Source organism: Lissotriton vulgaris, chromosome 5 (genome assembly GCF_964263255.1).
Source record: "Lissotriton vulgaris chromosome 5, aLisVul1.2, whole genome shotgun sequence".
Classification (NCBI taxonomy): Eukaryota; Metazoa; Chordata; class Amphibia; order Caudata; family Salamandridae; genus Lissotriton; species Lissotriton vulgaris.
The window spans coordinates 399,813,938-399,839,491 of NC_141693.1; positions in this window are offsets into that span (position 1 = coordinate 399,813,938).

Here is a 25,554-nt window from a genome sequence, read left to right on the forward strand (position 1 = left end):
CTGGATCCCAATGCTTTCCAGGCGTCTTAGAAGGATGTCATGGGAGACCGTATCAAAGGCCGCGCTGAGATCGAGCAGTATCAGCGCAGCACTCTGACCGGTGTCCATGATCTTCCGCAGGTGTTCAGTGGTGGCAAGGAGAGCGGACTCCGTACTATGGCCTGGCCTGAACCCGTGTTGGGAGGGGTCCAGGATGTTATTTTCCGCCATGTGGTCATTTAGTACGTTGTACGCGTGAGCCTCTGCTAGTTTGGACACCCATGGGAGCAGTGAGACGGGCCTGTAGTTCTCCGGTTTAGTGGGGTCTAGGGTGGGTTTCTTTATAATGGGAGTGACCCAGGCCTGTTTCCAGCAGATGGGTACTGTGGCCGAGGAGAAGGAGAGATTGAGGAGTGAGGTCAGAGATGGGAGGAAGAAGTCCAAAGCTCCCAGAAAATGGACTGGTCTCATAGGATCTGTAGGGGCACCGGATTTCACCTTCCTGCAAAATTTGGCTAACTCCTCATGGGAGATAGCTGGCAGACAGGTGAGCCTGGAGCCCTCGAAAGGGGCGTTGGGAAAGTTGGTGCAATCTAAGGGGTTTTGTGTGAAGGAATTGTAAATCTTCCTCACCTTTTCAGTGAGGAAAGTGGCAAGGTCTTCACACTGCTGAGTTGAGGAGATGTAAGAGGCAGGGTTGCCGCCGCTTTGTAGTTTTTGGACGATTTTGAAAATAGTTTTCGTGGGGTTGGGGCTTGCGCTGATCTCCTTAGCGTAGAAGGCTGCATGAGCAGCGCGTATAGCTTTGTGGTATGCTTTGAGCACGACCAGGTATGAGTTTTTGTCCTCGTGATTGTAGTCTTTCCTCCAGTGTCGTTCCGCTCTCTTGCATTCTTTCCTAAGTAGTTTCAAATTCTCGTCGTACCAAGGGTTGGAGGGGGTGTTACGTCATTTAGTTCATTTGGCCGGTATAATAGCATCCAGGCCCTTGGTGATCCATTCTTGGAAGGCAGCATACGACGTGTCAATGTCGTTAGTACCCTCAAAGTTAGGTTCGCCTAGGCTGGCAGAGAGGTCTATTTTATGGAGTTTGTGCCAGGGCCGTTTCAGGCAGGAGGCGGGTGCCGTTTTGTTGGGTGGGGTGATGATCGGGATAGAAAAGGTGACAAGAGAGTGATTAGTCCAGGCCATGGGCTTAGGAGAGTCAGCTCTGGCTTCTGGAATGTTGGTAAAGACCGGATCAAGTATGTGACCAGCGACATGCGTGGGGGATTGTATGAGAGGGGTCAGTTGCAGGGCTGATAGGTCCGCTAGGAAATTGCTGATATTAGTGTCCGAGGTGTCATCTAGGTGGAGGTTAAGGTCCCCTAGGATTGTAAAATTAGCGGAGCTAGTGATCAGTGCATGGGCTGTCTCTAGGAACTTGGACATTACAAGCACTCACCCCAGTCAACTGATCTGGGATTAATCCATCACCGTTCTTTAGCCCACTCTGCCACCCCAGTTCAGACATGGCCATATGCAAATCAGTCTGAAGAAGGCTGAAATGCCAGAAACTGGTCCTCGGTAGCTTGTTTCCGGTCCAGGGAAGGCATGGCTTGGCAGTTCGGGCTGGACTGTTCCCATGAGGCACAGGGTCAGACTGATTTGCATATGGCCATGTCTGAACTGGGGTGGCAGAGTGGGCTAAAGAACGGTGATGGATTAATCCCAGATCAGTTGACTGGGGTGAGTGCTTGTATTGTCAACGCTCCGTCCATCATTTCCTTTGGTTTTTCTTTGTTCGCCCTAAGTTGGCAGGGTATGCTCAGACGTGAGTCCCTTGCTCACTTTGCCACTGGATTCAAGCAAGCCGGGCTGAAGAAGGCTGAAATCCCAGAAACAGATCCTCGGTGGCTTGTTTCCGGTCCAGGGAAGGCATGGCTTGGCAGTTCGGGCTGGACTGTTACCATGAGGCACAGGGTCGGACTGATTTTCATATGGCCATGTCTGAACTGGGGTGGCAGAGTGGGCTAAAGAACGGTGATGGATTTAACCCAGATCAGTTGACTGGGGGTGAGTGCTTGTATTGTCACCGCTCCGTCCACATTTCCTTTGACTATTTCTCAACTCCACAAGGCAGAAGAAAACACTCTGATTCCTACATGTGGCAAGGGGGTGTTGAACAGCACACTGAACTTAAGCAAGTCTCTTCTAGTGAAGCGCGCTGAATCGTATGGGTGCCCGCTCTAAAGGAACTCAACATTTGGTAGTGGTTTAACGTGAAGGTCTCTCGCATCTTGGAAAACAAGCATTGAAAATGCAATTGGTCTCGCATTACTGAAAGTTTGAGCTATTGGCGTTGCATTATTGTTTGCTCAAACTTTCAGTAACGCGAGACCTATTGCATTGCAAATGCTTGTTTCAGCCTGCTTCTTCCGTGGCTATTGTGAGCCTTGACATGACTAAACGTCTACTTGGAAGCGGTAGAATGAAAAAATTAAAAAAGTGAAATGGAGAAACTTAGATATATATATATTAAAAAATGAAAAACCATTTGGCATTGCTCTGGGTAAACTGACAGTATCACCTGTGACTTTTGAAAACATTTTTTGAGAAATTGCAGTGAAAACTGCACAATTTGCCACAATGTTCTAAAATTTGTTTTGAAGCGGGTGAACTTGCAACACTTCTGTAAAAAGTCATGCTTGCTTGCCAACAATGAAAGTTCTGGTATATTTTTTAAGGGCTTTTATACAAACTGTAACTTTTAAGCAAATTTTGTGAAAATTGTTTTGGACAATGTGCTATATGTCTCCAAAGTCACCTGTTGGGAAGTCAGTCTTGCTGTATTATTGGTTTCGGTTCAGGGGTGGGTTTTAATGCCGCACTACTTTCAATGAATGTCAGCCATCTCAGTCTTGACATGTACCAAGTTCTGGGTCAAGGATTGCATGGCATGGGGGCTGCCCTATTTAACACCTGCAGACACCGTCTCCTCTTCTAGCACCCCACATGCATTTCTTCCTGAGATTTGTCCTGTGGTACTGTCTACGACTGTAACACATTAAAGTCTTTAATAACTGTGTGACAAAACTGCATGCCTGTCATAACAAAATATCACTGTTGCTGTATGTAGTAAGTTATTCCAATTACGTTGTCATGCCCTTGCCCGCGGTCAGCGTGAGAGGCAGGTCATGCAGCACAATTACACCTATTTAAAGAGTGTAAGGGATAGCTACCTTTTTAACTCCTCCAGAAGTATTTGAACTGTCTCTGAAAACCCCTGTCCAGCCAAAGATTCTGCTGCTGATCCTCGTTTTCCTCTACCCAGGTGTACTGAAACCTTGATGTTACAGGGGTATACTGTACAAGCCAAAGGGTTCGCTTGTATCCAATCAAGAAGGCGCTGCTCTGTAACCTAATATCCACTCAGATTGAAGATATGTCCCAAAACTTCGGGGGTAACCAATCAGGGCCATGTGCACTTTCTTTGTAGGCCACAGGGGACCTGTCACTCTCTGGAGGTGTATTGGAATGGGAGTGAGGCTGGGTGTGGGAAATGGGCAAGGAGCCCCTCCCTTTGTGTAATTTATGCAGGCTAGGCTATGGACCTGACCACAGTTACTGTTCTGCTGTTGCTCTTGTCAGGACACAGGATGGCCTGCTTGAACTGGTTTGGATCAGGACCAAAGAGCACCATTTCTCTTTTCATAGGATGTAAATTCAAAGCAGGCACATGCACTTCCCTTCACCAAGAATTGCACAGGGCGGGGAAATCAGGAGACGAGAGCACAGCGCAAGGCAGGTCAAATAGCAAGAGTTAGTGGGAAGCAGCATCACTGACTACCACTAAACACTAAGGCACTCTGCAGTCCACAGGGGCTACAACCAGAAGTATCTCACCTCTCCCAGGCTCATGCACTTTAATTCCCACGACATACAATGAAAGAAAACTGGGGGCTCAGTTCTGACATACTACACAGACTTAGACGCCACTAGCCACCTTTCTCAATGGGGTGTAGATAAAAAAAACATTTTTTCACATTACTATTAATCAGCTACCACCAACCAATAGTAGTGTCATAGCATGTTCCTGTAGCAACCCATCATCACTTGCCTATGCTAGAGATCTACGACAATGAAAAACAATAATCAGTTTGTTATATGTGGTCTGCTTCAGGAACTTTTGAACCTAAAGCCTACAACTTGGCATGTATCTTTTCAGAGTACAGACAGAAACATTTATTTGACAAATCAGCAACAATGGTATCTAAGAAGGTGCTAGAGACCAAAGACTTAAAATAGAATTGGAGGTAGGATGCAGGTGGGGTATTCAATTATAAGGAATAAAATAACCCAAGCCATCACTTGCAATGTCCTATATTGTGCATTAGAGGGTACTTTATCTCATATATTGTGTGTGTGTGTGTGTATGTATGTGTGTGTATATATATATATATATATATATATATATCGCTGCAGGTTACCCACATGAAGGAGGCCACAAGGAGAAGAGAATACTTTCCGTATAATTGACACCCACCCAGCACAAAATTGATCAGCAGCACCCATCAAACACCGGACGCGTTTCGGGAACTAATTTCCCTTCTTCTGCATTGTGTAGTTCAAAGCAACTGCAACAACGTAACATTGCGCACACCTTTATTTAATGCATGCCTCCCGGGCGTGGCTAAATGCAATACCTCTTGGATATTGTAGTGTGCTGTTAATTCACCCATGTGGGTGTGCTGAACAGTTCCAAAATAAAACATAGTTAAATCCCCAGTGGGTAGATGGAAAGACTAGCTGCAATCTTATGCCCCGCTCTATGGCTGCCAATCCGGGTGGTCGGGCGCTGTCCTGCAACAACGCCAGCTCTTCTTCATTCCTCATTGACCAAACACCAGTCGGCATTTTGGCGGGACCCGCTCTTCTGCGGTGGGCCTCACTTCGCGACCGAGGTCAGCCGCTGTAAATCCATCACTGCAGGTTACCCACATGTAAATTCTTTCCATAATATAATTGACACCCCGCCAGCACAAAATTGATCAGCAGCACCCATCAAACAAAGTTCAAACACCGGACGTGTGGGTAACCTGCAGCGATGGATATATATATATATATATATATATATATATATATATATATATATATATATATATATATATATATATATATATATATAGCAAGATATATATATATATATATATATATATATATATATATTTATATTTATATTTATATATATATATATATATATATATATATATATATATATATATATATATATATATATATATATATATATATCAAAGCTCCAGGGGAAGGTCCAAAAGCGGGCAGCACTCTGACACAGACAAGCTTTTTCCCCAACAGCTTTATTCAGGTTCGAAGTGGTGCAAGCCCTGCGGCGGGACGGCCGCACATATATCAAAGCTCCAGGGGAAGGTCCAAAAGCGGGCAGCACTCTGACACAGACAAGCTTTTTCCCCAAAAGCTTTATTCAGGGTTCGAAGTGGTGCAAGCCCTGCGGCAGGACGGCCGCACATATATCAAAGCTCCAGGGGAAGGTCCAAAAGCGGGCAGCACTCTGACACAGACAAGCTTTTTCCCCAACAGCTTTATTCAGGGTTCGAAGTGGTGCAAGCCCTGCGGCAGGACGGCCGCACATATATCAAAGCTCCAGGGGAAGGTCCAAAAGCGGGCAGCACTCTGACACAGACAAGCTTTTTCCCCAACAGCTTTATTCAGGTTCGAAGTGGTGCAAGCCCTGCGGCGGGACGGCCGCACATATATCAAAGCTCCAGGGGAAGGTCCAAAAGCGGGCAGCACTCTGACACAGACAAGCTTTTTCCCCAACAGCTTTATTCAGGGTTCGAAGTGGTGCAAGCCCTGCGGCAGGACGGCCGCACATATATCAAAGCTCCAGGGGAAGGTCCAAAAGCGGGCAGCACTCTGACACAGACAAGCTTTTTCCCCAACAGCTTTATTCAGGTTCGAAGTGGTGCAAGCCCTGCGGCGGGACGGCCGCACATATATCAAAGCTCCAGGGGAAGGTCCAAAAGCGGGCAGCACTCTGACACAGACAAGCTTTTTCCCCAACAGCTTTATTCAGGGTTCGAAGTGGTGCAAGCCCTGCGGCAGGACGGCCGCACATATATCAAAGCTCCAGGGGAAGGTCCAAAAGCGGGCAGCACTCTGACACAGACAAGCTTTTTCCCCAACAGCTTTATTCAGGGTTCGAAGTGGTGCAAGCCCTGCGGCAGGACGGCCGCACATATATCAAAGCTCCAGGGGAAGGTCCAAAAGCGGGCAGCACTCTGACACAGACAAGCTTTTTCCCCAACAGCTTTATTCAGGTTCGAAGTGGTGCAAGCCCTGCGGCAGGACGGCCGCACATATATCAAAGCTCCAGGGGAAGGTCCAAAAGCGGGCAGCACTCTGACACAGACAAGCTTTTTCCCCAACAGCTTTATTCAGGGTTCGAAGTGGTGCAAGCCCTGCGGCAGGACGGCCGCACATATATCAAAGCTCCAGGGGAAGGTCCAAAAGCGGGCAGCACTCTGACACAGACAAGCTTTTTCCCCAACAGCTTTATTCAGGGTTCGAAGTGGTGCAAGCCCTGCGGCAGGACGGCCGCACATATATCAAAGCTCCAGGGGAAGGTCCAAAAGCGGGCAGCACTCTGACACAGACAAGCTTTTTCCCCAACAGCTTTATTCAGGTTCGAAGTGGTGCAAGCCCTGCGGCGGGACGGCCGCACATATATCAAAGCTCCAGGGGAAGGTTCAAAAGCGGGCAGCACTCTGACACAGACAAGCTTTTTCCCCAACAGCTTTATTCAGGGTTCGAAGTGGTGCAAGCCCTGCGGCAGGACGGCCGCACATATATCAAAGCTCCAGGGGAAGGTCCAAAAGCGGGCAGCACTCTGACACAGACAAGCTTTTTCCCCAACAGCTTTATTCAGGGTTCGAAGTGGTGCAAGCCCTGCGGCAGGACGGCCGCACATATATCAAAGCTCCAGGGGAAGGTCCAAAAGCGGGCAGCACTCTGACACAGACAAGCTTTTTCCCCAACAGCTTTATTCAGGTTCGAAGTGGTGCAAGCCCTGCGGCGGGACAGCCGCACATATATCAAAGCTCCAGGGGAAGGTCCAAAAGCGGGCAGCACTCTGACACAGACAAGCTTTTTCCCCAACAGCTTTATTCAGGGTTCGAAGTGGTGCAAGCCCTGCGGCAGGACGGCCGCACATATATCAAAGCTCCAGGGGAAGGTCCAAAAGCAGGCAGCACTCTGACACAGACAAGCTTTTTCCCCAACAGCTTTATTCAGGGTTCGAAGTGGTGCAAGCCCTGCGGCAGGACGGCCGCACATATATCAAAGCTCCAGGGGAAGGTCCAAAAGCGGGCAGCACTCTGACACAGACAAGCCTTTTCCCCAACAGCTTTATTCAGGGTTCGAAGTGGTGCAAGCCCTGCGGCAGGACGGCCGCACATATATCAAAGCTCCAGGGGAAGGTCCAAAAGCGGGCAGCACTCTGACACAGACAAGCTTTTTCCCCAACAGCTTTATTCAGGGTTCGAAGTGGTGCAAGCCCTGCGGCAGGACGGCCGCACATATATCAAAGCTCCAGGGGAAGGTCCAAAAGCGGGCAGCACTCTGACACAGACAAGCTTTTTCCCCAACAGCTTTATTCAGGGTTCGAAGTGGTGCAAGCCCTGCGGCAGGACGGCCGCACATATATCAAAGCTCCAGGGGAAGGTCCAAAAGCGGGCAGCACTCTGACACAGACAAGCTTTTTCCCCAACAGCTTTATTCAGGGTTCGAAGTGGTGCAAGCCCTGCGGCAGGACGGCCGCACATATATCAAAGCTCCAGGGGAAGGTCCAAAAGCGGGCAGCACTCTGACACAGACAAGTTTTTTCCCCAACAGCTTTATTCAGGGTTCGAAGTGGTGCAAGCCCTGCGGCAGGACGGCCGCACATATATCAAAGCTCCAGGGGAAGGTCCAAAAGCGGGCAGCACTCTGACACAGACAAGCTTTTTCCCCAACAGCTTTATTCAGGGTTCGAAGTGGTGCAAGCCCTGCGGCAGGACGGCCGCACATATATCAAAGCTCCAGGGGAAGGTCCAAAAGCGGGCAGCACTCTGACACAGACAAGCTTTTTCCCCAACAGCTTTATTCAGGGTTCGAAGTGGTGCAAGCCCTGCGGCACAGCATTGAACCACACCTCCCAGAATACAACGTGATTGCTCATCCAGAGACGCCCAATAAGGACTCACGATTTACGGGATAAAAGAAGGTGTGGCCACGAAGCGTGCTTCCAAACTGCAGTCACCCTTTGAAAAAGAGAAATCCTCGAAACGCGTCAGGGAGCAGTTTGCTGTTTATACCTATGGACTGAAGTGACTGTTGGTACCTGAATAAAGCTGTTGGGGAAAAAGCTTGTCTGTGTCAGAGTGCTGCCCGCTTTTGGACCTTCCCCTGGAGCTTTGATATATATATATATATATATATATATATATATATATATATATATATATATATATATATATATATATATATATAGCAGCACTTATCAACTAATCCAGTCGATAAAACGGCAAGCACGCAGGTATCCGATTTGTAAATCCTTTATTGCAAACCCCCCTCCCCCTCGACAGACGCGTTTCACAATAAAAGCTTCGTCAGTGTCAGTTTGTGCATAAGAATGATCGCCATTTTAAACCTCACCGAACATTTCATTAATCAACAACATAGAAGATGGTCAATCTTAGTAAAAGCGGTGGCCATTTTGAAGTCTTACTCTACATATAGTGCATTGGTTCAAATGGCGAATATAAAGTACTGCATGCAGATAGCAACCATCCGGCCCATCTGATCCGCAGCATCCCTTGCGGGGAGATGCTGCGGATCAGAAGAATCTGTAGCATGGAGACAGATTGTCTCAAGACACAGAAGGAATGTCGCATGAGATTCATTGAAAGACGATATAGCCCTAAGGTCATTGATAATGCGACCAGAAGAGCCAATGCACAAAGTAGAACACAGGCATTGGTGACTAGAGGGAAAACCAAAGACATTCCGATTGAGGAACAACCCCTGAGACTTATACTAACGTATAGCGATCAGCATCAGGCTATTAGGAGAATTATCACCAGGAATTGGCCACTGATTAAGAATGATCCAGCTTTGGGTAAGAAACTAACACGTTCCCCCAACCTGACTTTCAGGAGGGCCAGTTCCATGAGTAACACTCTGGTGTCCAGTAGTCCTGAAATTAAATCTTCTCCAGACTGGTTGATGAAGAGCAAGGGATTCATTAAGTGCGCTACATGTGAAGCATGCAGACAGGGTATAAATAAAACTGAATATCTGAGTCCCTTTCATAGTACACCTAAGAAAATTGATAAAAAACGTACGTGCAAGACCGAGTATGCGATATATGTTTTGGAGTGCCCCTGTGGATTGAAATATGTAGGGAGCACTAGACCCCAGTGTCATAAGAGAGTTCTACAACATCTTCGGGCAATTAAAAATGGGGACGAGTCATATCCTGTGGCTCGCCATTTTTCAGCAGTACACGCAAAGGACCCTGATCTGTTGAAATATTATATAGTGGACTGCATTCCACCCTTGAGGCGTGGTGGTGACAGAAATGCTAGGTTAAGTAGATTAGAAACCAAATACATTATTGAGATGGACACCAAGAGTCCGAAAGGTTTGAACTCTACGGAAGATTTTTATACGTTTTTATAATCTATATCTAATATTTATGGTGTTTTATAAATCTGTATATATCTTCATGAGTCCATCTGCAATGAATAAGTTATTATCCCGCACACAGAAAGAATTATTTAAAGTATTTTATACTTTCACTGTTTTTCACTTGGTAATTTTGGTTTTAGGGTGTGAACACACTATTTTGAGTAACATTATTGGTGGTGGATGATTTTGAATATGCCCCTTTGGGCTATATCTATGAGTATTAATTTTAATGTTCCTGCATGGGTTAGTGCCACAAAAAACTTTTTTTATGTGCTGGTCATGGATGTGACTTAAGACCCCGGGTTGAGTATACTCATTATTGATGCAGCCGTAGAGGAATTTCTTAGCATAGATTTTTCAAATCATGCATATATTTTAGAAAGTTCCTTCTATTCAGTTGATTTTAATAATGGGAGGTTTTTATCATGGATAATGAACATAATTATTTATTGATGTCTTTTACCCGGTATTGTAAATATTTATTTTGAATGTTTACTATGATCGTAATTTGCACATGAACTTGGCACGTTTGCACTTTCAATGTACTGTATTTAACAGCCAGATTTGCACAGGAGGTTTCCAAAGTGTTTCAACCCAATATGCATTGTATTTCACAGTTACAAATGCATTTAAGCAGGAACTGAGTCTTTCATCCATATTTATGATGTTTGTAATTGCACTGTCACTTTTAAAGGTGTTGATCTGCCCATGTGATGTGTCATGTGATCAAGGTCCGAGAGGGACCGAAACGCGTCATGGTGGTGGTGTTGGGCGAGTAACAGAAAATAAAAATATTCAGCACGACTTGGGTTCGCATCGTCTCTTGGGAGAATCGATTCCTGTGTGCTAGAGGCGAAAATCAGGATATATATATATATATATATATATATATATATATATATATATATATATATATATATATATATATATATATATATTATAGCAGCACTTATCAACTAATCCAGTCGATAAAACGGCAAGCACGCAGGCATCCGATTTGTAAATCCTTTATTGCAAACCCCCCTCCCCCTCGACAGACGCGTTTCGCAATAAAAGCTTCGTCAATGTCAGTATATGCATAAGAATGATCGCCATTTTAAACCTCACCGAACATTTCATTAATCAACAACATAGAAGATGGTCAATCTTAGTAAAAGCGGTGGCCATTTTGAAGTGTAACTCTACATATGGTGCATTGGTTCAAATGGCGAATATAAAGTGCTCTAGTGCTAATGTTAAAAACGTTAGCAGCAACAAACATTTCATTGTTACAGTACATACTATTAATTTCATTCCTATAGTTAACCCCTTCGCTGCGGCGGCTATTCCGCCGCAGCGCTAAGTGGGTGGGGCGGCCGCACGGCGGCTCCATACTAGTGACGGAACCGCTCCGTCACGGCTCGCGGGTGAGCTGTGCTTGTGACGGAACGGTTCCGTCACGAACCCGCCCGCCCATTAAAGCGTCAGCGCAGGCGCGAAATCAGCGCCGCGCAGGAGCGGCGAGCGGGCCGTGACGTAACCGTTCCGTCACAAGCACAGCTCACCCGTGGCTTGTGACGGAGCGGTTCCGTCACAAGCATGGGAGGGGTTAAGTAACAAGAACCCAATAAAAAATATTATTACAATATGATTACTTTTGCGTTTTTTTGGGGGGGTGTATCCCCTATGTCTGGTTTCCTAATTCTCATTGTGGGAGCTTGGTAACTCACCAATTATTTTTAGTTGTTGTCTCGCCCTGTATGGGCCGGAATCATGCTTAAAATTCCATAACTTGCGTTGTCACATGTTGGAGTTTTTGGGTATAGTTATACTGGCCTTTTCCAATATTGAGCACGCAGAACAGGTTTTTTTCTCATCTAGTCTTGTTTTAATCCTAAAGGTGCACCCACATCTCCTCATCGTTGTTTAGACCTTGTTGACATTGTTCTGCATTCTGTCTATCAATTGTTGTTTTTGCATTTGTCACCCCGAGTGGGATGGGTATGCTCAGACGTGAGTCCCATGCTCTCCACACCACTGGAGTCAAGCTATCCTGGCTGAAGACGGCTGATAGCCAGATACTGGTCCTAGGATGCTTGATTCCGGTCCAGGAAAGACATGGCTTGGCAGTTCGGGCTGGACTGATCCCATGGGGCACAGGGCCAAGGCTGATTTGCATATGGCCATGTCTGAACTTGGGTGGTGTGGAGTGCAAAAAAATTATGGATTTTGGCCCAGATCTCTGTACTGGGGTGAATGTATGACATTGTTCTGCATTCTGTCCATCAATTGTTGTTTTTGCATCTGTCACCCCAAGTGGGATGGGTATGCTCAGACGTGAGTCCCATGCTCTCCGTCTGGACTTGTTCCATAGCGGTCGCTCCCCTGACTCACTGCCTGCCCTAGCGACGTTTTGCTGCTTGCTGACCACACCGCCTGCCCTGATTGAGCTCCTGGCTACCCATACATCGGCTGCAACTCAGAGCGCTTCGACTAATACATAGAGCCTGGTATCGTTCGCATTGTATTTATTCCTGCTCATTGGCCTTGCATTGCGGTGATTTGTTAACAGGCTGAATATTGTGTTTTGCTGATCTGTGTGTTACTGTACCTTTGCTCTCACTCCGGCTGTGCCCCTGCTTCGATTACGCTACCGTACCGCCATTTTGTTGTGCTGTTTACCTGCGGCCCGTGTCTCCTCCCCGCTCCCGCCTCCCAGCTGCCCCTCCCACACACTGGTATAATAATCTAGCCCCGTCCTCCTTCCCACTGTGACCGTCTGGACTTGTTCCATAGCGGTCGCTCCCCTGACTCACTGCCTGCCCTAGCAACGCTTTGCTGCTTGCTGACCACTTCGCCTGCCCTGATTGAGCTCCTGGCGACCCATACATCGGCTGCAACTCAGAGCGCTTCGACTAATACATAGCGCCTGGTATCATTCGCATTGTATTTATTCCTGCTCATTGGCCCTGCATTGCGGTGATTTGTTAACAGGCTGAATATTGTGTTTTGCTGATCTGTGTGTTACTGTACCTTTGCTCTCACTCCGGCTGTGCCCCTGCTTCGATTACGCTACCGTACCGCCATTTTGTTGTGCTGTTTACCTGCGGCCCGTGTCTCCTCCCCGCTCCCGCCTCCCAGCTGCCCCTCCCACACTCCGCCCCTCCACTATCCACATATGACAGATGCTTTTGCGCGCAGCGTTCACGCACAGCGGTCGCGCCCCAGTCGCGCCGAAAGTGCACCAAAGGTAAGCCCGTCTACGCCCGTCCGCGCCTGGACCGCGCCCAGCGCCTGTACCCCTGGTCCCCGCCGTAGCCAGCCCACTAGACTCACATATGATGCCGCTACTCTCCTTGACCTCAACCCCGGATGCACACCACAATGCTACAATGCCACCCCAGGACGTACCCACGGCCCATTCGCCTGTCACACCTGCAAGTTCTCCTGCTTCAGGACCCTCACCAAATCCACTTCCTCTAAACACTGCTCCGACTCTAACCACCTGAAGTGCATTCTGCTGAACACCCGCTCGGTCCACAGACACGCCACAGAACTCTGGGACCTACTCGACACAGCGTCACCGGACATCGCCTTCCTTACAGAAACATGGATGAACACATCATCAGCACCCGACATCGCTATAGCCATCCCGGACGCTTACAAGATCATCCGAAAAGACTGCACCAACCAAATAGGAGGAGGCATCGCCATCGTCCACAGGAACACCATCAAAATCACGACCAGCTTTGACGATAATCTTGCAACCGCCGAACATCTCCACTTCCAGGTCCACACCGACCCTAGAACCACACTCAGAGGTACCCTTATCTACAGGCCTCCAGGAACCCGTACTCAATTCAGCGATGACATCACTGACTTCATCAGCCCACATGCCCTCACCTCCGAGAACTACATTCTGTTAGGAGACCTCAACTTCCACCTTGAAAACAAACACGACTGCAACACCAACTCCCTTCTGGACAACCTGGCCAATCTCGGACTCAAACAACTTGTTGACACCCCCACCCATGTAGCCGGGCACACGCTCGACCCTATCTTCACCTCCAGCAAGCACATTTCCTTCGACCGTACCACAGCTCTCCATTGGACGGACCACAGCTGTGTTCACTTCAGCTACAAAACCACCTTGACCCACAACCACCCACAACCTATTCCTCGGAGAAACTGGAACAAAATCACCTCCGACCAACTCCTCACATCACTCAACCAAAACCCTCCCACCCTCTCACTTGACCCTAACCAGGCGGCCACCAAACTCAAGCAATGGATCACCCACAGCGCTGACGCATTAGCACCCCTGAAAAGCACCAGATCAATTCAGGCAGCAAAAAGGCTCCCTGGTTCAATGATGACCTTAAAAAATCCAAGAAGCTATGCCGCACCCTAGAGAAAACATGGAGAAAAAACCCAACCACGGACAACATGGCCACCCTCAAGGCAGCCACCCGCAAACACCACCAGTTGATTAGATCCACCAAGAAATCAGCATTCAAGGATCGTCTCGACAACAACGCCCATAACAGCAAGGAACTTTTCAACATCGTCAAAGAATTCACCAACCCCGCCGCAGCATCTAACAACATCACTCCCTCCCAAGACCTCTGCGATGCGTTATCTTCCTTCTTCTACAACAAAATTGCTGACATTCACAACAGCTTCGAGAACACTCCCTGCGAACAATCAACCCCACCCCCCTCAGACCCCACACCGCCAACTAACAACCTCAGCGCCTGGAACCCAATCACCACCTAAGACACTATCCGCCTAATGAACTTAATCCACTCTGGCTCGCCAACCGACCCCTGCCCCACCACATCTTCAACAAAGCTGACTCCGTCATCGCACCCCATCTCCGTGATGTCATCAACTGCTTGTTCAACTCTGCCACCTTCCCGGAAAGCTGGAAGCATGCCAAACTCAGCGCCCTCTTGAAGAAACCCACAGCGGACCCCTCTGAACTTAAAAACTACCCACCCATATCCCTCCTCCCCTTCCCCGCCAAAGTCATTGAGAAAGCTGTCAACAGCCAGCTCGCCACCTTCCTCTAATCCAACAACTCCCTCGATCCCTCTCAGTCTGGATTTCGAGCCAAACACAGCACCGAAACCGCCCTCATTGCAGCGACTGACGACATCCGAACACTACTGGACAACGGAGAAACAGTGGCCCTCATTCTACTCGACCTCTCTGCCGCTTTCGACACAGTCTGCCACAGCACTCTTATACAACGCCTCATTAACATCGGCATACAAGGAAAAGCCCTGGATTGGATCATCTCATTCCTCGCTGGGATAACTCAAAGAGTCCGACTTCCCCCATTCAACTCAGAGGCCACTGAAGTCATCTGCGGAGTACAACAAGGATCATCACTCAGTCCCACCCTCTTCAACGTTTACATGAGTCCACTCGCCTCCATCACGCGTCAACACAACCTTAACATCTCTTACGCCGACGACACCCAGTTAATCCTTTTCCTCACCAAAGACCCTAACACCGCCAAAACTAATCTTCACGAAGGCATGAAAGAGGTAGCCGAATGGATGAAACACAGCCGCCTAAAGCTCAACTCAGACAAAACAGAGGTGCTCATCCTAGGACCTTCCCACTCTGGGCACAGCACCCACATCCACAGACCACGCACGCAACCAGGGCTTCATCCTAGACTCCTCTCTTTCGATGTCCAGACAAGTCAACGCAGTCTCATCCTCGTGCTTCAACGTACTTCGTATTCTCAAAAAGATCTTCCGCTGGATCCCCCTCGAAACTAGAAAGACTGTCACCCATGCACTGGTCACGAGCCGAATGGATTATGGTAACACACTATACGCCGGAATCTCAGCAAAATTACAGAAAAAACTCCAACGCATCCAAAACGCATCAGCGAGACTCATTTTGGACATCCCTCGCCAAGATCACATCACCGGACACCTTAAAGACCTCCACTGGCTTCCCGTCAACAAGAGAATTACATTCCGTCTTCTTACCCACGCACACAAGGCCCTCTACAAACTAGGACCCGAATGCCTCAACTCTCGACTGTCCTTCTACACACCCACCCGCCAACTCAGATCGTCCAATCAAGCCCTCGCCGCAATCCCGCGCATCCGAAAATCCACCATGGGTGGCAGATCCTTCTCCTTCCTGGCGGCCAAGACCTGGAACTCACTCCCCACTCACCTCCGCCTTACTCAAAACCACATCTCCTTCAGAAAAGAATTTAAAACCTGGCTATTCGACAAAAATTGAACCCCCCTTCCCCAAGCGCCTTGAGACCCCCTGGGTGAGTAGTGCGCTATACAAATCCATGAACTTGAACTTAACTTGAACACCACTGGAGTCAAGCTATCCTGGCTGAAGACGGCTGATAGCCAGAAACCGGTCCTAGGATGCTTGATTCCGGTACAGGAAAGACATGGCTTGGCAGTTCGGGCTGGACTGTTCCCATGGGGCACAGGGCCAAGGCCGATTTGCATATGGCCATGTCTGATGTGGAGTGCAAAGAAACGATGGATTTAGGCCCAGATCTCTGTACTGGGGTGAATGTATGACATTGTTCTGCATTCTGTCCATCAATTGTTGTTTTTGCATTTATCAAGGTAGTACAGCACAGCGCTCACCTGGATGGACACAAGTGCCCTGCAATTCCCGGAACACACGTGGAGCCAGGGCAGGTGAAGAATGCTTTGTATCACAGGCCCGCCCAGACCACCGGAATCTGTAGGGGGGCCAGGGCTTGTGAATCAGCAGGGGACACAGCAGGACGTAAAACACTGCTGTCAGTGTGAGCGCGATCTCCTCCACACTAGTCTGAAGAAGATAAACCCTAGTGGACCGTGGTGTCCATGATAACCTCAGAAGGATGATGAGACAGAGCAGCCCTGCGGCCTGCAGCGTAGATTACAGAGAATTTGAAATCAGATGATCTTGCAGACTACCAGTCGCTCAGAAGGATGAAAAGAGAGACAGAGCAGCCCTGCCTGTAGATTTCAGTGTGTGTCTGAATAAAATTATCAGATCATCTGCATGACTGTGCATGTGCACGGCTCAGCTGCGTTGTGTGACAAGTTAATACAACGCTTTTTCAGCGGCAGCAGACATCAGCGCACGGTGGCCAAAGTAAAGTTAATTAATTTAAAGTAGTACTTACTTGAACTACTACTTCAGAGTATGTCTCTGACTGTCTGCGTTGGTCCCCGGCTGGACCACTAGGGGTTATCTTCTTCAGACTAATGTGGAGGAGATTGGGCTCACACTGACAGCAGTGTATTTACTTCCTGCAGTGCCCCCTGCTGCTTCACCAGCCCTGGCCCCCAGGCAGAGGTTCCGGTGGTCTGGGCGGGCCTGTGATACAAAGCATTCTTAACCTGTCCTGGCTCCACGTGTGTTCCGGGGAAGGCGGGACTCTTGATAACCTCAGAAGGATGATGAGACAGAGCAGCCCTGCGGCCTGCAGTGCAGATTACTGTGACCATTCAGAGCCAGTCTCCCAGCTGCCAGTGCCCGATGCCGCTCATAAATCTGCGCGCGGGAGGCCATGCTGAGGAGTCAATTGGTTTGGTCAATTATACTGCAGCTGGCCTCCCGCCTGGGTAACGAGGGTTACAAATGTATGCGCAGACAGCAGCGCACCAGGAGAGGACTCAACAAGACTCTCAGTCTCATTCCCTGCCGCTTCTGACCACCTGACTTCCTCCAGGATGTGACGGGAGTCAGAGGTCACATCCGGATAATCCCCCCCACGGTGCCACAGCCACTAGCAAGTCCTGAGGGCAGGCCCGCGGGGGAAGGAGTCCCTAGCTCGCTGGGTTGCCTCTCTCCCGCTATGGGTCACTAATACAGTCATGCAAGATGCAGTTCTCTTCTCCGTTAAGGGCTGTTCACATGTGTCGATGAGGGGGGCATTTTGGTCCTGGTAGGAATATTTAGTGATTTCACTTTGAGTAATTTTCCGTTACATGTGAAATGTTTATTTACATTTTTCATAAACTCTGAATCTACAGTGATATTTCATGTGAACTGAATACTGGTTGTTTATGTTGACAGAATGTATTTTCTTACGAGTATGGTCGCAAAATTCTGCTAATAATTAAGTCGAAGTATTTTGTTTAGTTCCTTGATATTTTTTAATTTAAAGATGGCGTTAAAATGGCACTCCCTAGATTGAACCAATGGTGCGCGCGCACCACAGAGGAGTGGGAGCAAGGGAGCGCAGCAGCTTGCTAGCCACCGGTGGGAATGGGCGGAGCAAAGGCGGAACATGCGCCCACCTTTGCCCAATTGCATGCCGTATTTTGGTATAAAAAAACACTTAAAGCCAATGGCGGGTGGCGAAAGCCTGCTCACACGCACGATCGTGTGAGCAGCTTTCAGAACCCCCTTACTAGAGGTCTCGTGCTGCGCGAGTAGTGTTGTGCACTGCAACGCTAGGCACGAGACCTAAAAACAAAGAACTAAAACAAGATTGCTTTCCAAACATGGACTCCTCTGATGCTGAACTTCAAAACAAATAATTAGGAAGCATTTGGGCTAACGTTACAATTCCTGCAGATTAGAAGAGCGCTAAACCGTCAACTTTACTTCCTGATGATCTTTTTCCAATATGAATGACTTTTGTAGTGCTGATCCAATTCTACACAGAAGTCATTCTAGATAGCAGATTGTTTACACAGAGGCTCTCTGCTGCCTCTATGTGTTGGGTTGGAACAATAAAATGATAGTGTTTACTGCATTACTTTCTTTCAATTTAGGATTTCCCGAATCTAAGACTTAACTGTACTTAGGACATGATTTGTACAATCAACAAGATTGTCCATAAAAGTAAAATGGGCCTTAGTCTAGGGTGGCATGGTTGGCATAAAATGATGGACTAGAATGCGTCTGCGAGCGATTGTCAGTAACTGAGATTAATTCAAGCCTTCCATCCATCAGTTAAACATGGAGATTTTGAGTAATTCCTTTGAGGTCAACAAATTCAATATAATCTTAAGGATTTTTGTGGCCATGGGAAAGACATATTTTGGGTCTCGCTTTTTAGAGCACCTTTGCAATTTATTACACATTTTCTACTAATTCAAGCTCGTATGATGCCAAAGAACACTGACTTATGCTTAAGCTTTCAGAAATTGGGTCATAGAAAAGCAGCTGAAATATGTCTTGCCCAGGGTACAAATAATCTTTAGAATGACACTCTGTAGAGAGATAAAGAGTGAGAGGTAGAAGTAGGTAGAGCAAGGGCATGTGGTTGGGATAAGGCCATAGGGTCCGATTACGAGTTAGATGGTCCATAGGACCACCAAACCCGCAGTGGAGGTGCGGTGGAGGTAGGCGACCGCCGCACTAGCGGTCCGCCCACCATATTACTTCTACAGTGGTAGGACGGCTGCAACCGCCTGCGATCGACGATCCCTTGTAATGGTGCAGCAGTCTGAGGCCGTAATATGCTTGGCGGTGCCACTGCAGCACCGCCAAGCATATTACGAGTTTCCTGACTGCCTCACTTTTCATGGCGGAGAGGCCGGCATGAAAAGTGTGACGGTGGGGAAACAAAGGGTGCCCTACAGGTCCCCCTGTTGCATCAAGGCCATCGGATGCAAGCAGGGGGGCACATGGTGTTCGCCCTGTCTGCCTGCACCCGTTTACTGCACGGTATGGAATGTACAGTCCATGCCGTGCAGCAATAGGCTTTGGCACTCCCATTGCAGTGCCTTTTTAAGATGCACCGCTGTGTGAACGCCAAAGGGCCTCCCACTTGATAACTTGTAATCTGGCGGGCAGCTGGTGGTGACATTTGGCGGTGTGGTAGCGGAATGGTGGCGTGGCTGCCCTCTCCCACACCACCAAACTCATAATCAGGCCCATAGGTATGAAATGGAGAGATAGATCACTTTCCCAGAGGCCCCTTGGAAGGTGTTGTCAAGACTAACAGGAGCATCTACCTTCACGATCTTAAAACTCAGTCTGAAATATAATCCAATTTCTTTCTTTCAGGTAAAGCAGGACTAATTTCTTTAGGCATGCTGAGGGAACCACAACAGTATTTGTGAATATACATTAAAGTGAATTCCACTCCCTTTTTAGGGCTCGCCTGCTGATGCGCTTCTGCGCATCGCTGGCGAAGCTCTATTACGGCTTATCCAGTGTTGATCCACCACTGGCGATTTCTTCAAGTGCATGTGCTTTTTAGGTCATTGCGCAAGCGCAAGCCCTAAAAAGCGCGTGCACAATGCCACCAGCCCCCTGCCTGCCTGCCTCGCATTACCAGATCAAAGGCAGCCCAGCCCCCCTCCCACAAGCTTCTCAGCGTGTGCTCTGCCTCAGGCCTGCATTTCTCCTCCCCTCTGACAAACAGATAGCCGCAATAAAACCCTCCCTGCTCAGCTTTTTTTTCTCAATTTCTCCCCGTCTACACTTCCCATTAGGAGCCCTTCCTCCCCCCAGATAATCTATCTCCATAAGAGATAAGCAGCTCTTCCACCATCTCAAACCCGTATTAGTGCTCCTCACTATGCATGTTTTTACTTAGAAAATCAGCACAATGCAGCAGTGTGACATCAAGCCAGGTTCATCGACATCACTGCAAAAGTAAAGTTTTTATTCCCCATTTCCTCTTCAAGAAAGTGACTGCGCATCAGCCTCTACGGATCAGAAAGCGGAGCCCCTCCACTGACCGGGCTGCGAGTCAAATGGCCATGTTTCACAAATTATGGTTTTCGTGGTCTTATTCTGGAGTAGCCCTGTTGGCAAGAGAGGAAAGAGCAAGGCTCTGACAGTCAGTCCTCCTCTGCTTCATAGTATGCCGCGCCACTATAGTAAGTTGAACAAGGGATATTATTTGACAGAAAGAGGCAACCTGCATCTATTCACGGAAATACATTGAGCAGTCTACATTTTTATTTTTTAAAGCTACATACAATGCACCATAACTATTCTAGGTCTACAAATGGAAATACATAACAAGCAATATTTTTATTTATTTTTTAAGAGGTGCATACTTAAAAAAATGATTACAAAAATTAAACATCAACTAGTAATTAAAAAACCTAGCAATTAAGATATGCCACGTCAAATAATAACTTTTGTCGCCAATTAATTATCAGTGTCTGGAATGGATATGGTCACACCCTCACTCACCCTCAACCCCTCACCCTCACTCACCCTCAACCCCTCACCCACACCCTCACTCACCCTCAACACCTCACCCTCAACCCCTCCCTCACGCTCACCCACCCTCACCCTCACTCACCCTCAACACCTCACCCTCACTCACCCTCAACCCCTCACCCTCACTCACCCTCAACCCCTCACCCTCACCCTCACTCACCCTCAACCCCTCACCCTCAACCCCTCACCCTCACTCACCCTCAACTCCTCACCCTCAACACCTCACTCACCCCCACGCTCACCCTCACGCTCACCCACCCTCACCACCTCACCCTCACTCACCCTCAACCCCTCACCCTCACTCACCCTCAACCCCTCACCCTCAACCCCTCACTCACCCTCACTCTCACTCATCCTCTATCACCCTCAACCCCTCACCCTCAACCTCTCACCCTCACTCACCCTCAACCCCTCACCCTCACTCACCCTCAACCCCTCACCCTCACTCACCCTCAGCCCCTCACCCTCAACCCCTCACCCTCACTCACCCTCACCCTCACCCTCACTCACCCTCAACCCCTCACCCTCACTCACCCTCACTCACCCACCCTCACTCACCCTCAACACCTCACCCTCACCCTCACTCACCCTCACTCACCCTCAACACCTCACCCTCACTCACCCTCAACCCCTCACCCTCACCCACCCTCACTCACCCTCACTCACCCTCAACCCCTCACCCTCAACCCCTCACCCACAACCCCTCACCCACACCCTCACCCTCAACACCTCACCCTCAACCCCTCCCTCACGCTCACCCACCCTCACCCTCACTCACCCTCAACCCCTCACCCTCACTCACCCTCAACCCCTCACCCTCACTCACCCTCAACCCCTCACCCTCACTCACCCTCAACCCCTCACCCTCACTCACCCTCAACTCCTCACCCTCAACACCTCACTCACCCTCACGCTCACCCTCACGCTCACCCACCCTCACCCTCAACACCTCACCCTCACTCACCCTCAACCCCTCACCCTCACTCACCCTCAACCCCTCACTCACCCTCACTCTCACTCATCCTCTATCACCCTCAACCCCTCACCCTCACTCACCCTCAACCTCTCACCCTCACTCACCCTCAACCCCTCACCCTCACTCACCCTCACTCACCCTCAACCCCTCACCCTCACTCACCCTCAGCCCCTCGCCCTCAACCCCTCACCCTCACTCACCCTCACCCTCACTCACCCTCAACCCCTCACCCTCACTCACCCTCACCCACCCTCTCACCCTCAACCCCTCACCCTCACCCTCACTCACCCTCAACCCCTCACCCTCACTCACCCTCAACTCCTCACCCTCAACACCTCACTCACCCCCACGCTCACCCTCACGCTCACCCACCCTCACCCTCAACACCTCACCCTCACCCTCACTCACCCTCAACCCCTCACCCTCACTCACCCTCAACCCCTCACCCTCAACCCCTCACTCACCCTCACTCTCACTCATCCTCTATCACCCTCAACCCCTCACCCTCAACCTCTCACCCTCACTCACCCTCAACCCCTCACCCTCACTCACCCTCAACCCCTCACCCTCACTCACCCTCAGCCCCTCACCCTCAACCCCTCACCCTCACTCACCCTCACCCTCACTCACCCTCAACCCCTCACCCTCACTCACCCTCACTCACCCACCCTCACTCACCCTCAACACCTCACCCTCACTCACCCTCACTCACCCTCAACACCTCACCCTCACTCACCCTCAACCCCTCACCCTCACCCACCCTCACTCACCCTCACTCACCCTCACTCACCCTCAACCCCTCACCCTCAACCCCTCACCCTCACTCACCCTCAGCCCCTCACCCTCAACCCCTCACCCTCACTCACCCTCACCCTCACTCACCCTCAACCCCTCACCCTCACTCACCCTCACTCACCCACCCTCACTCACCCTCAACACCTCACCCTCACTCACCCTCACTCACCCTCAACACCTCACCCTCACTCACCCTCAACCCCTCACCCTCACCCACCCTCACTCACCCTCACTCACCCTCACTCACCCTCAACCCCTCACCCTCAACCCCTCACCCACACCCTCACTCACCCTCAACACCTCACCCTCAACCCCTCCCTCACGCTCACCCACCCTCACCCTCACTCACCCTCAACACCTCACCCTCACTCACCCTCAACCCCTCACCCTCACTCACCCTCAACCCCTCACCCTCACCCTCACTCACCCTCAACCCCTCACCCTCACTCACCCTCAACTCCTCTCCCTCAACCCCTCACTCACCCTCACTCTCACTCATCCTCTATCACCCTCAACCCCTCACCCTCACTCACCCTCAACCTCTCACCCTCACTCACCCTCAACCCCTCACCCTCACTCACCCTCACTCACCCTCAACCCCTCACCCTCACTCACCCTCAGCCCCTCACCCTCAACCCCTCACCCTCACCCTCACCCTCACCCTCACCCTCACTCACCCTAAACCCCTCACCCTCACTCACCCTCACTCACCCTCACCCACCCTCACTCACCCTCAACACCTCACCCTCACCCTCACTCACCCTCACTCACCCTCAACACCTCACCCTCACTCACCCTCAACCCCTCACCCTCACCCACCCTCACTCACCCTCACTCACCCTCAACGCCTCACCCCCTCACCCTCACTCACCCTCACCCTCACTCACCCTCACTCACCCTCAACCCCTCACCCTCACCCTCACTCACCCACCCTCACTCACCCTCAACACCTCACCCTCACCCTCACTCACCCTCAACACCTCACCCTCACTCCCCCTCAAACTCAACATACATACCCTCACTCACCCTCACTCACCCTCACTCACCCTCACCCTCACTCACCCTCAACACCTCACCCTCACCCTCACTAACCCTCACCCTCACTCACCCGCACTCACCCTCACTCACCCTCACCCTCACTCACCCTCACCCTTACTCACCCTCACTCACCCTCAACCACTCACCCTCACTCACCCTCAACCCCTCACCCTCACTCACCCTCAACCCCTCACCCTCACTCACCCTCAACCCCTCACTCACCCTCACTCTCACTCATCCTCACTCACCCTCAACCCCTCACCCTCACTCACCCTCACCCACCCTCAACCCCTCACCCTAACTCACCCTCACCCTCACTCACCCTCAACCCCTCACTCACCCTCACTCACCCTCAACCCCTCACCCTCACTCACCCTCAACCCCTCACCCTCACTCACCCTCACTCACACTCACCCTCACCCTCACTCACCCTCACTCACCCTCACTCACCCTCACCCACCCTCAACCCCTCACCCTCAACCCCTCCCTCACGCTCACCCACCCTCACCCTCACTCACCCTCAACACCTCACCCTCACTCACCCTCAACCCCTCACCCTCACTCACCCTCAACCCCTCACCCTCACCCTCACTCACCCTCAACCCCTCACCCTCACTCACCCTCAACTCCTCACCCTCAACCCCTCACCCTCACTCACCCTCAACCCCTCACCCTCACTCACCCTCACTCACACTCACCCTCACCCTCACCCTCACTCACCCTCACTCACCCTCACTCACCCTCACCCACCCTCACTCACCCTCACTCACCCTCAACCTCACTCACCCTCACCCACCCTCAACCCCTCATCCTCACTCACCCTCACCCTCACTCACCCTCAACCCCTCACCCTCACTCACCCTCAACCCCTCACCCTCACCCTCACTCAACCTCAACCCCTCACCCTCAATACCTCACCCTCACTCACCCTCACCCAACCTCAACCCCTCACCCTCAATACCTCACCCTCACTCACCCTCACCCTCACTCACCCTCAACCCCTCACCCTCACTCACCCTCAACCCCTCACCCACACCATCACTCACCCTCACTCACTCACCCTCACTCACCCTCACTCGCCCTCACACGCCCTCACTCACCCTCACTCACCCTCACCCTCACTCACCCTCACCCTCACTCACCCTCACCCTCACTCACCCTCACTCACCCTCACTCACCCTCAACCTCACTCACCCTCACCCACCCTCAACCCCTCATCCTCACTCACCCTCACCCTCACTCACCCTCACTCACCCTCAACCCCTCACCCTCACTCACCCTCACCCTCACTCACCCTCAACCCCTCACCCTCAATCTCTCACCCTCAATCCCTCACCCTCAGTCACCCTCACCCTCACCCTCACTCACCCTCAACCCCTCACCCTCACTCACCCTCAACCCCCTCACCCTCACTCACCCTCAACCCCTCACCCACACCATCACTCACTCACCCTCACTCACCCTCACTCACCCTCACTTGCCCTCACTCGCCCTCACTCACCCTCACCCTCACTCACCCTCAACACCTCACCCTCACTCACCCTCAATGCCTCACCCTCACTCACCCTCAACACCTCACCCTCAACCCCTCACTCACCCTCACTCTAACTCACCCTCACTCACCCTTAACACCTCACCCTCACTCACCCTCACCCACCCTCAACCCCTCACCCTAACTCACCCTCACCCTCACTCACCCTCAACCCCGCACCCTCACTCACCCTCAACCTCTCACCCTCACTCACCCTCAACCCCTTATCCTCACCCTCACTCACCCTCACTCACACTCACCCTCACTCACCCTCACTCACCCTCACCCTCACTCACCCTCACCCTCACTCACCCTCAACCTC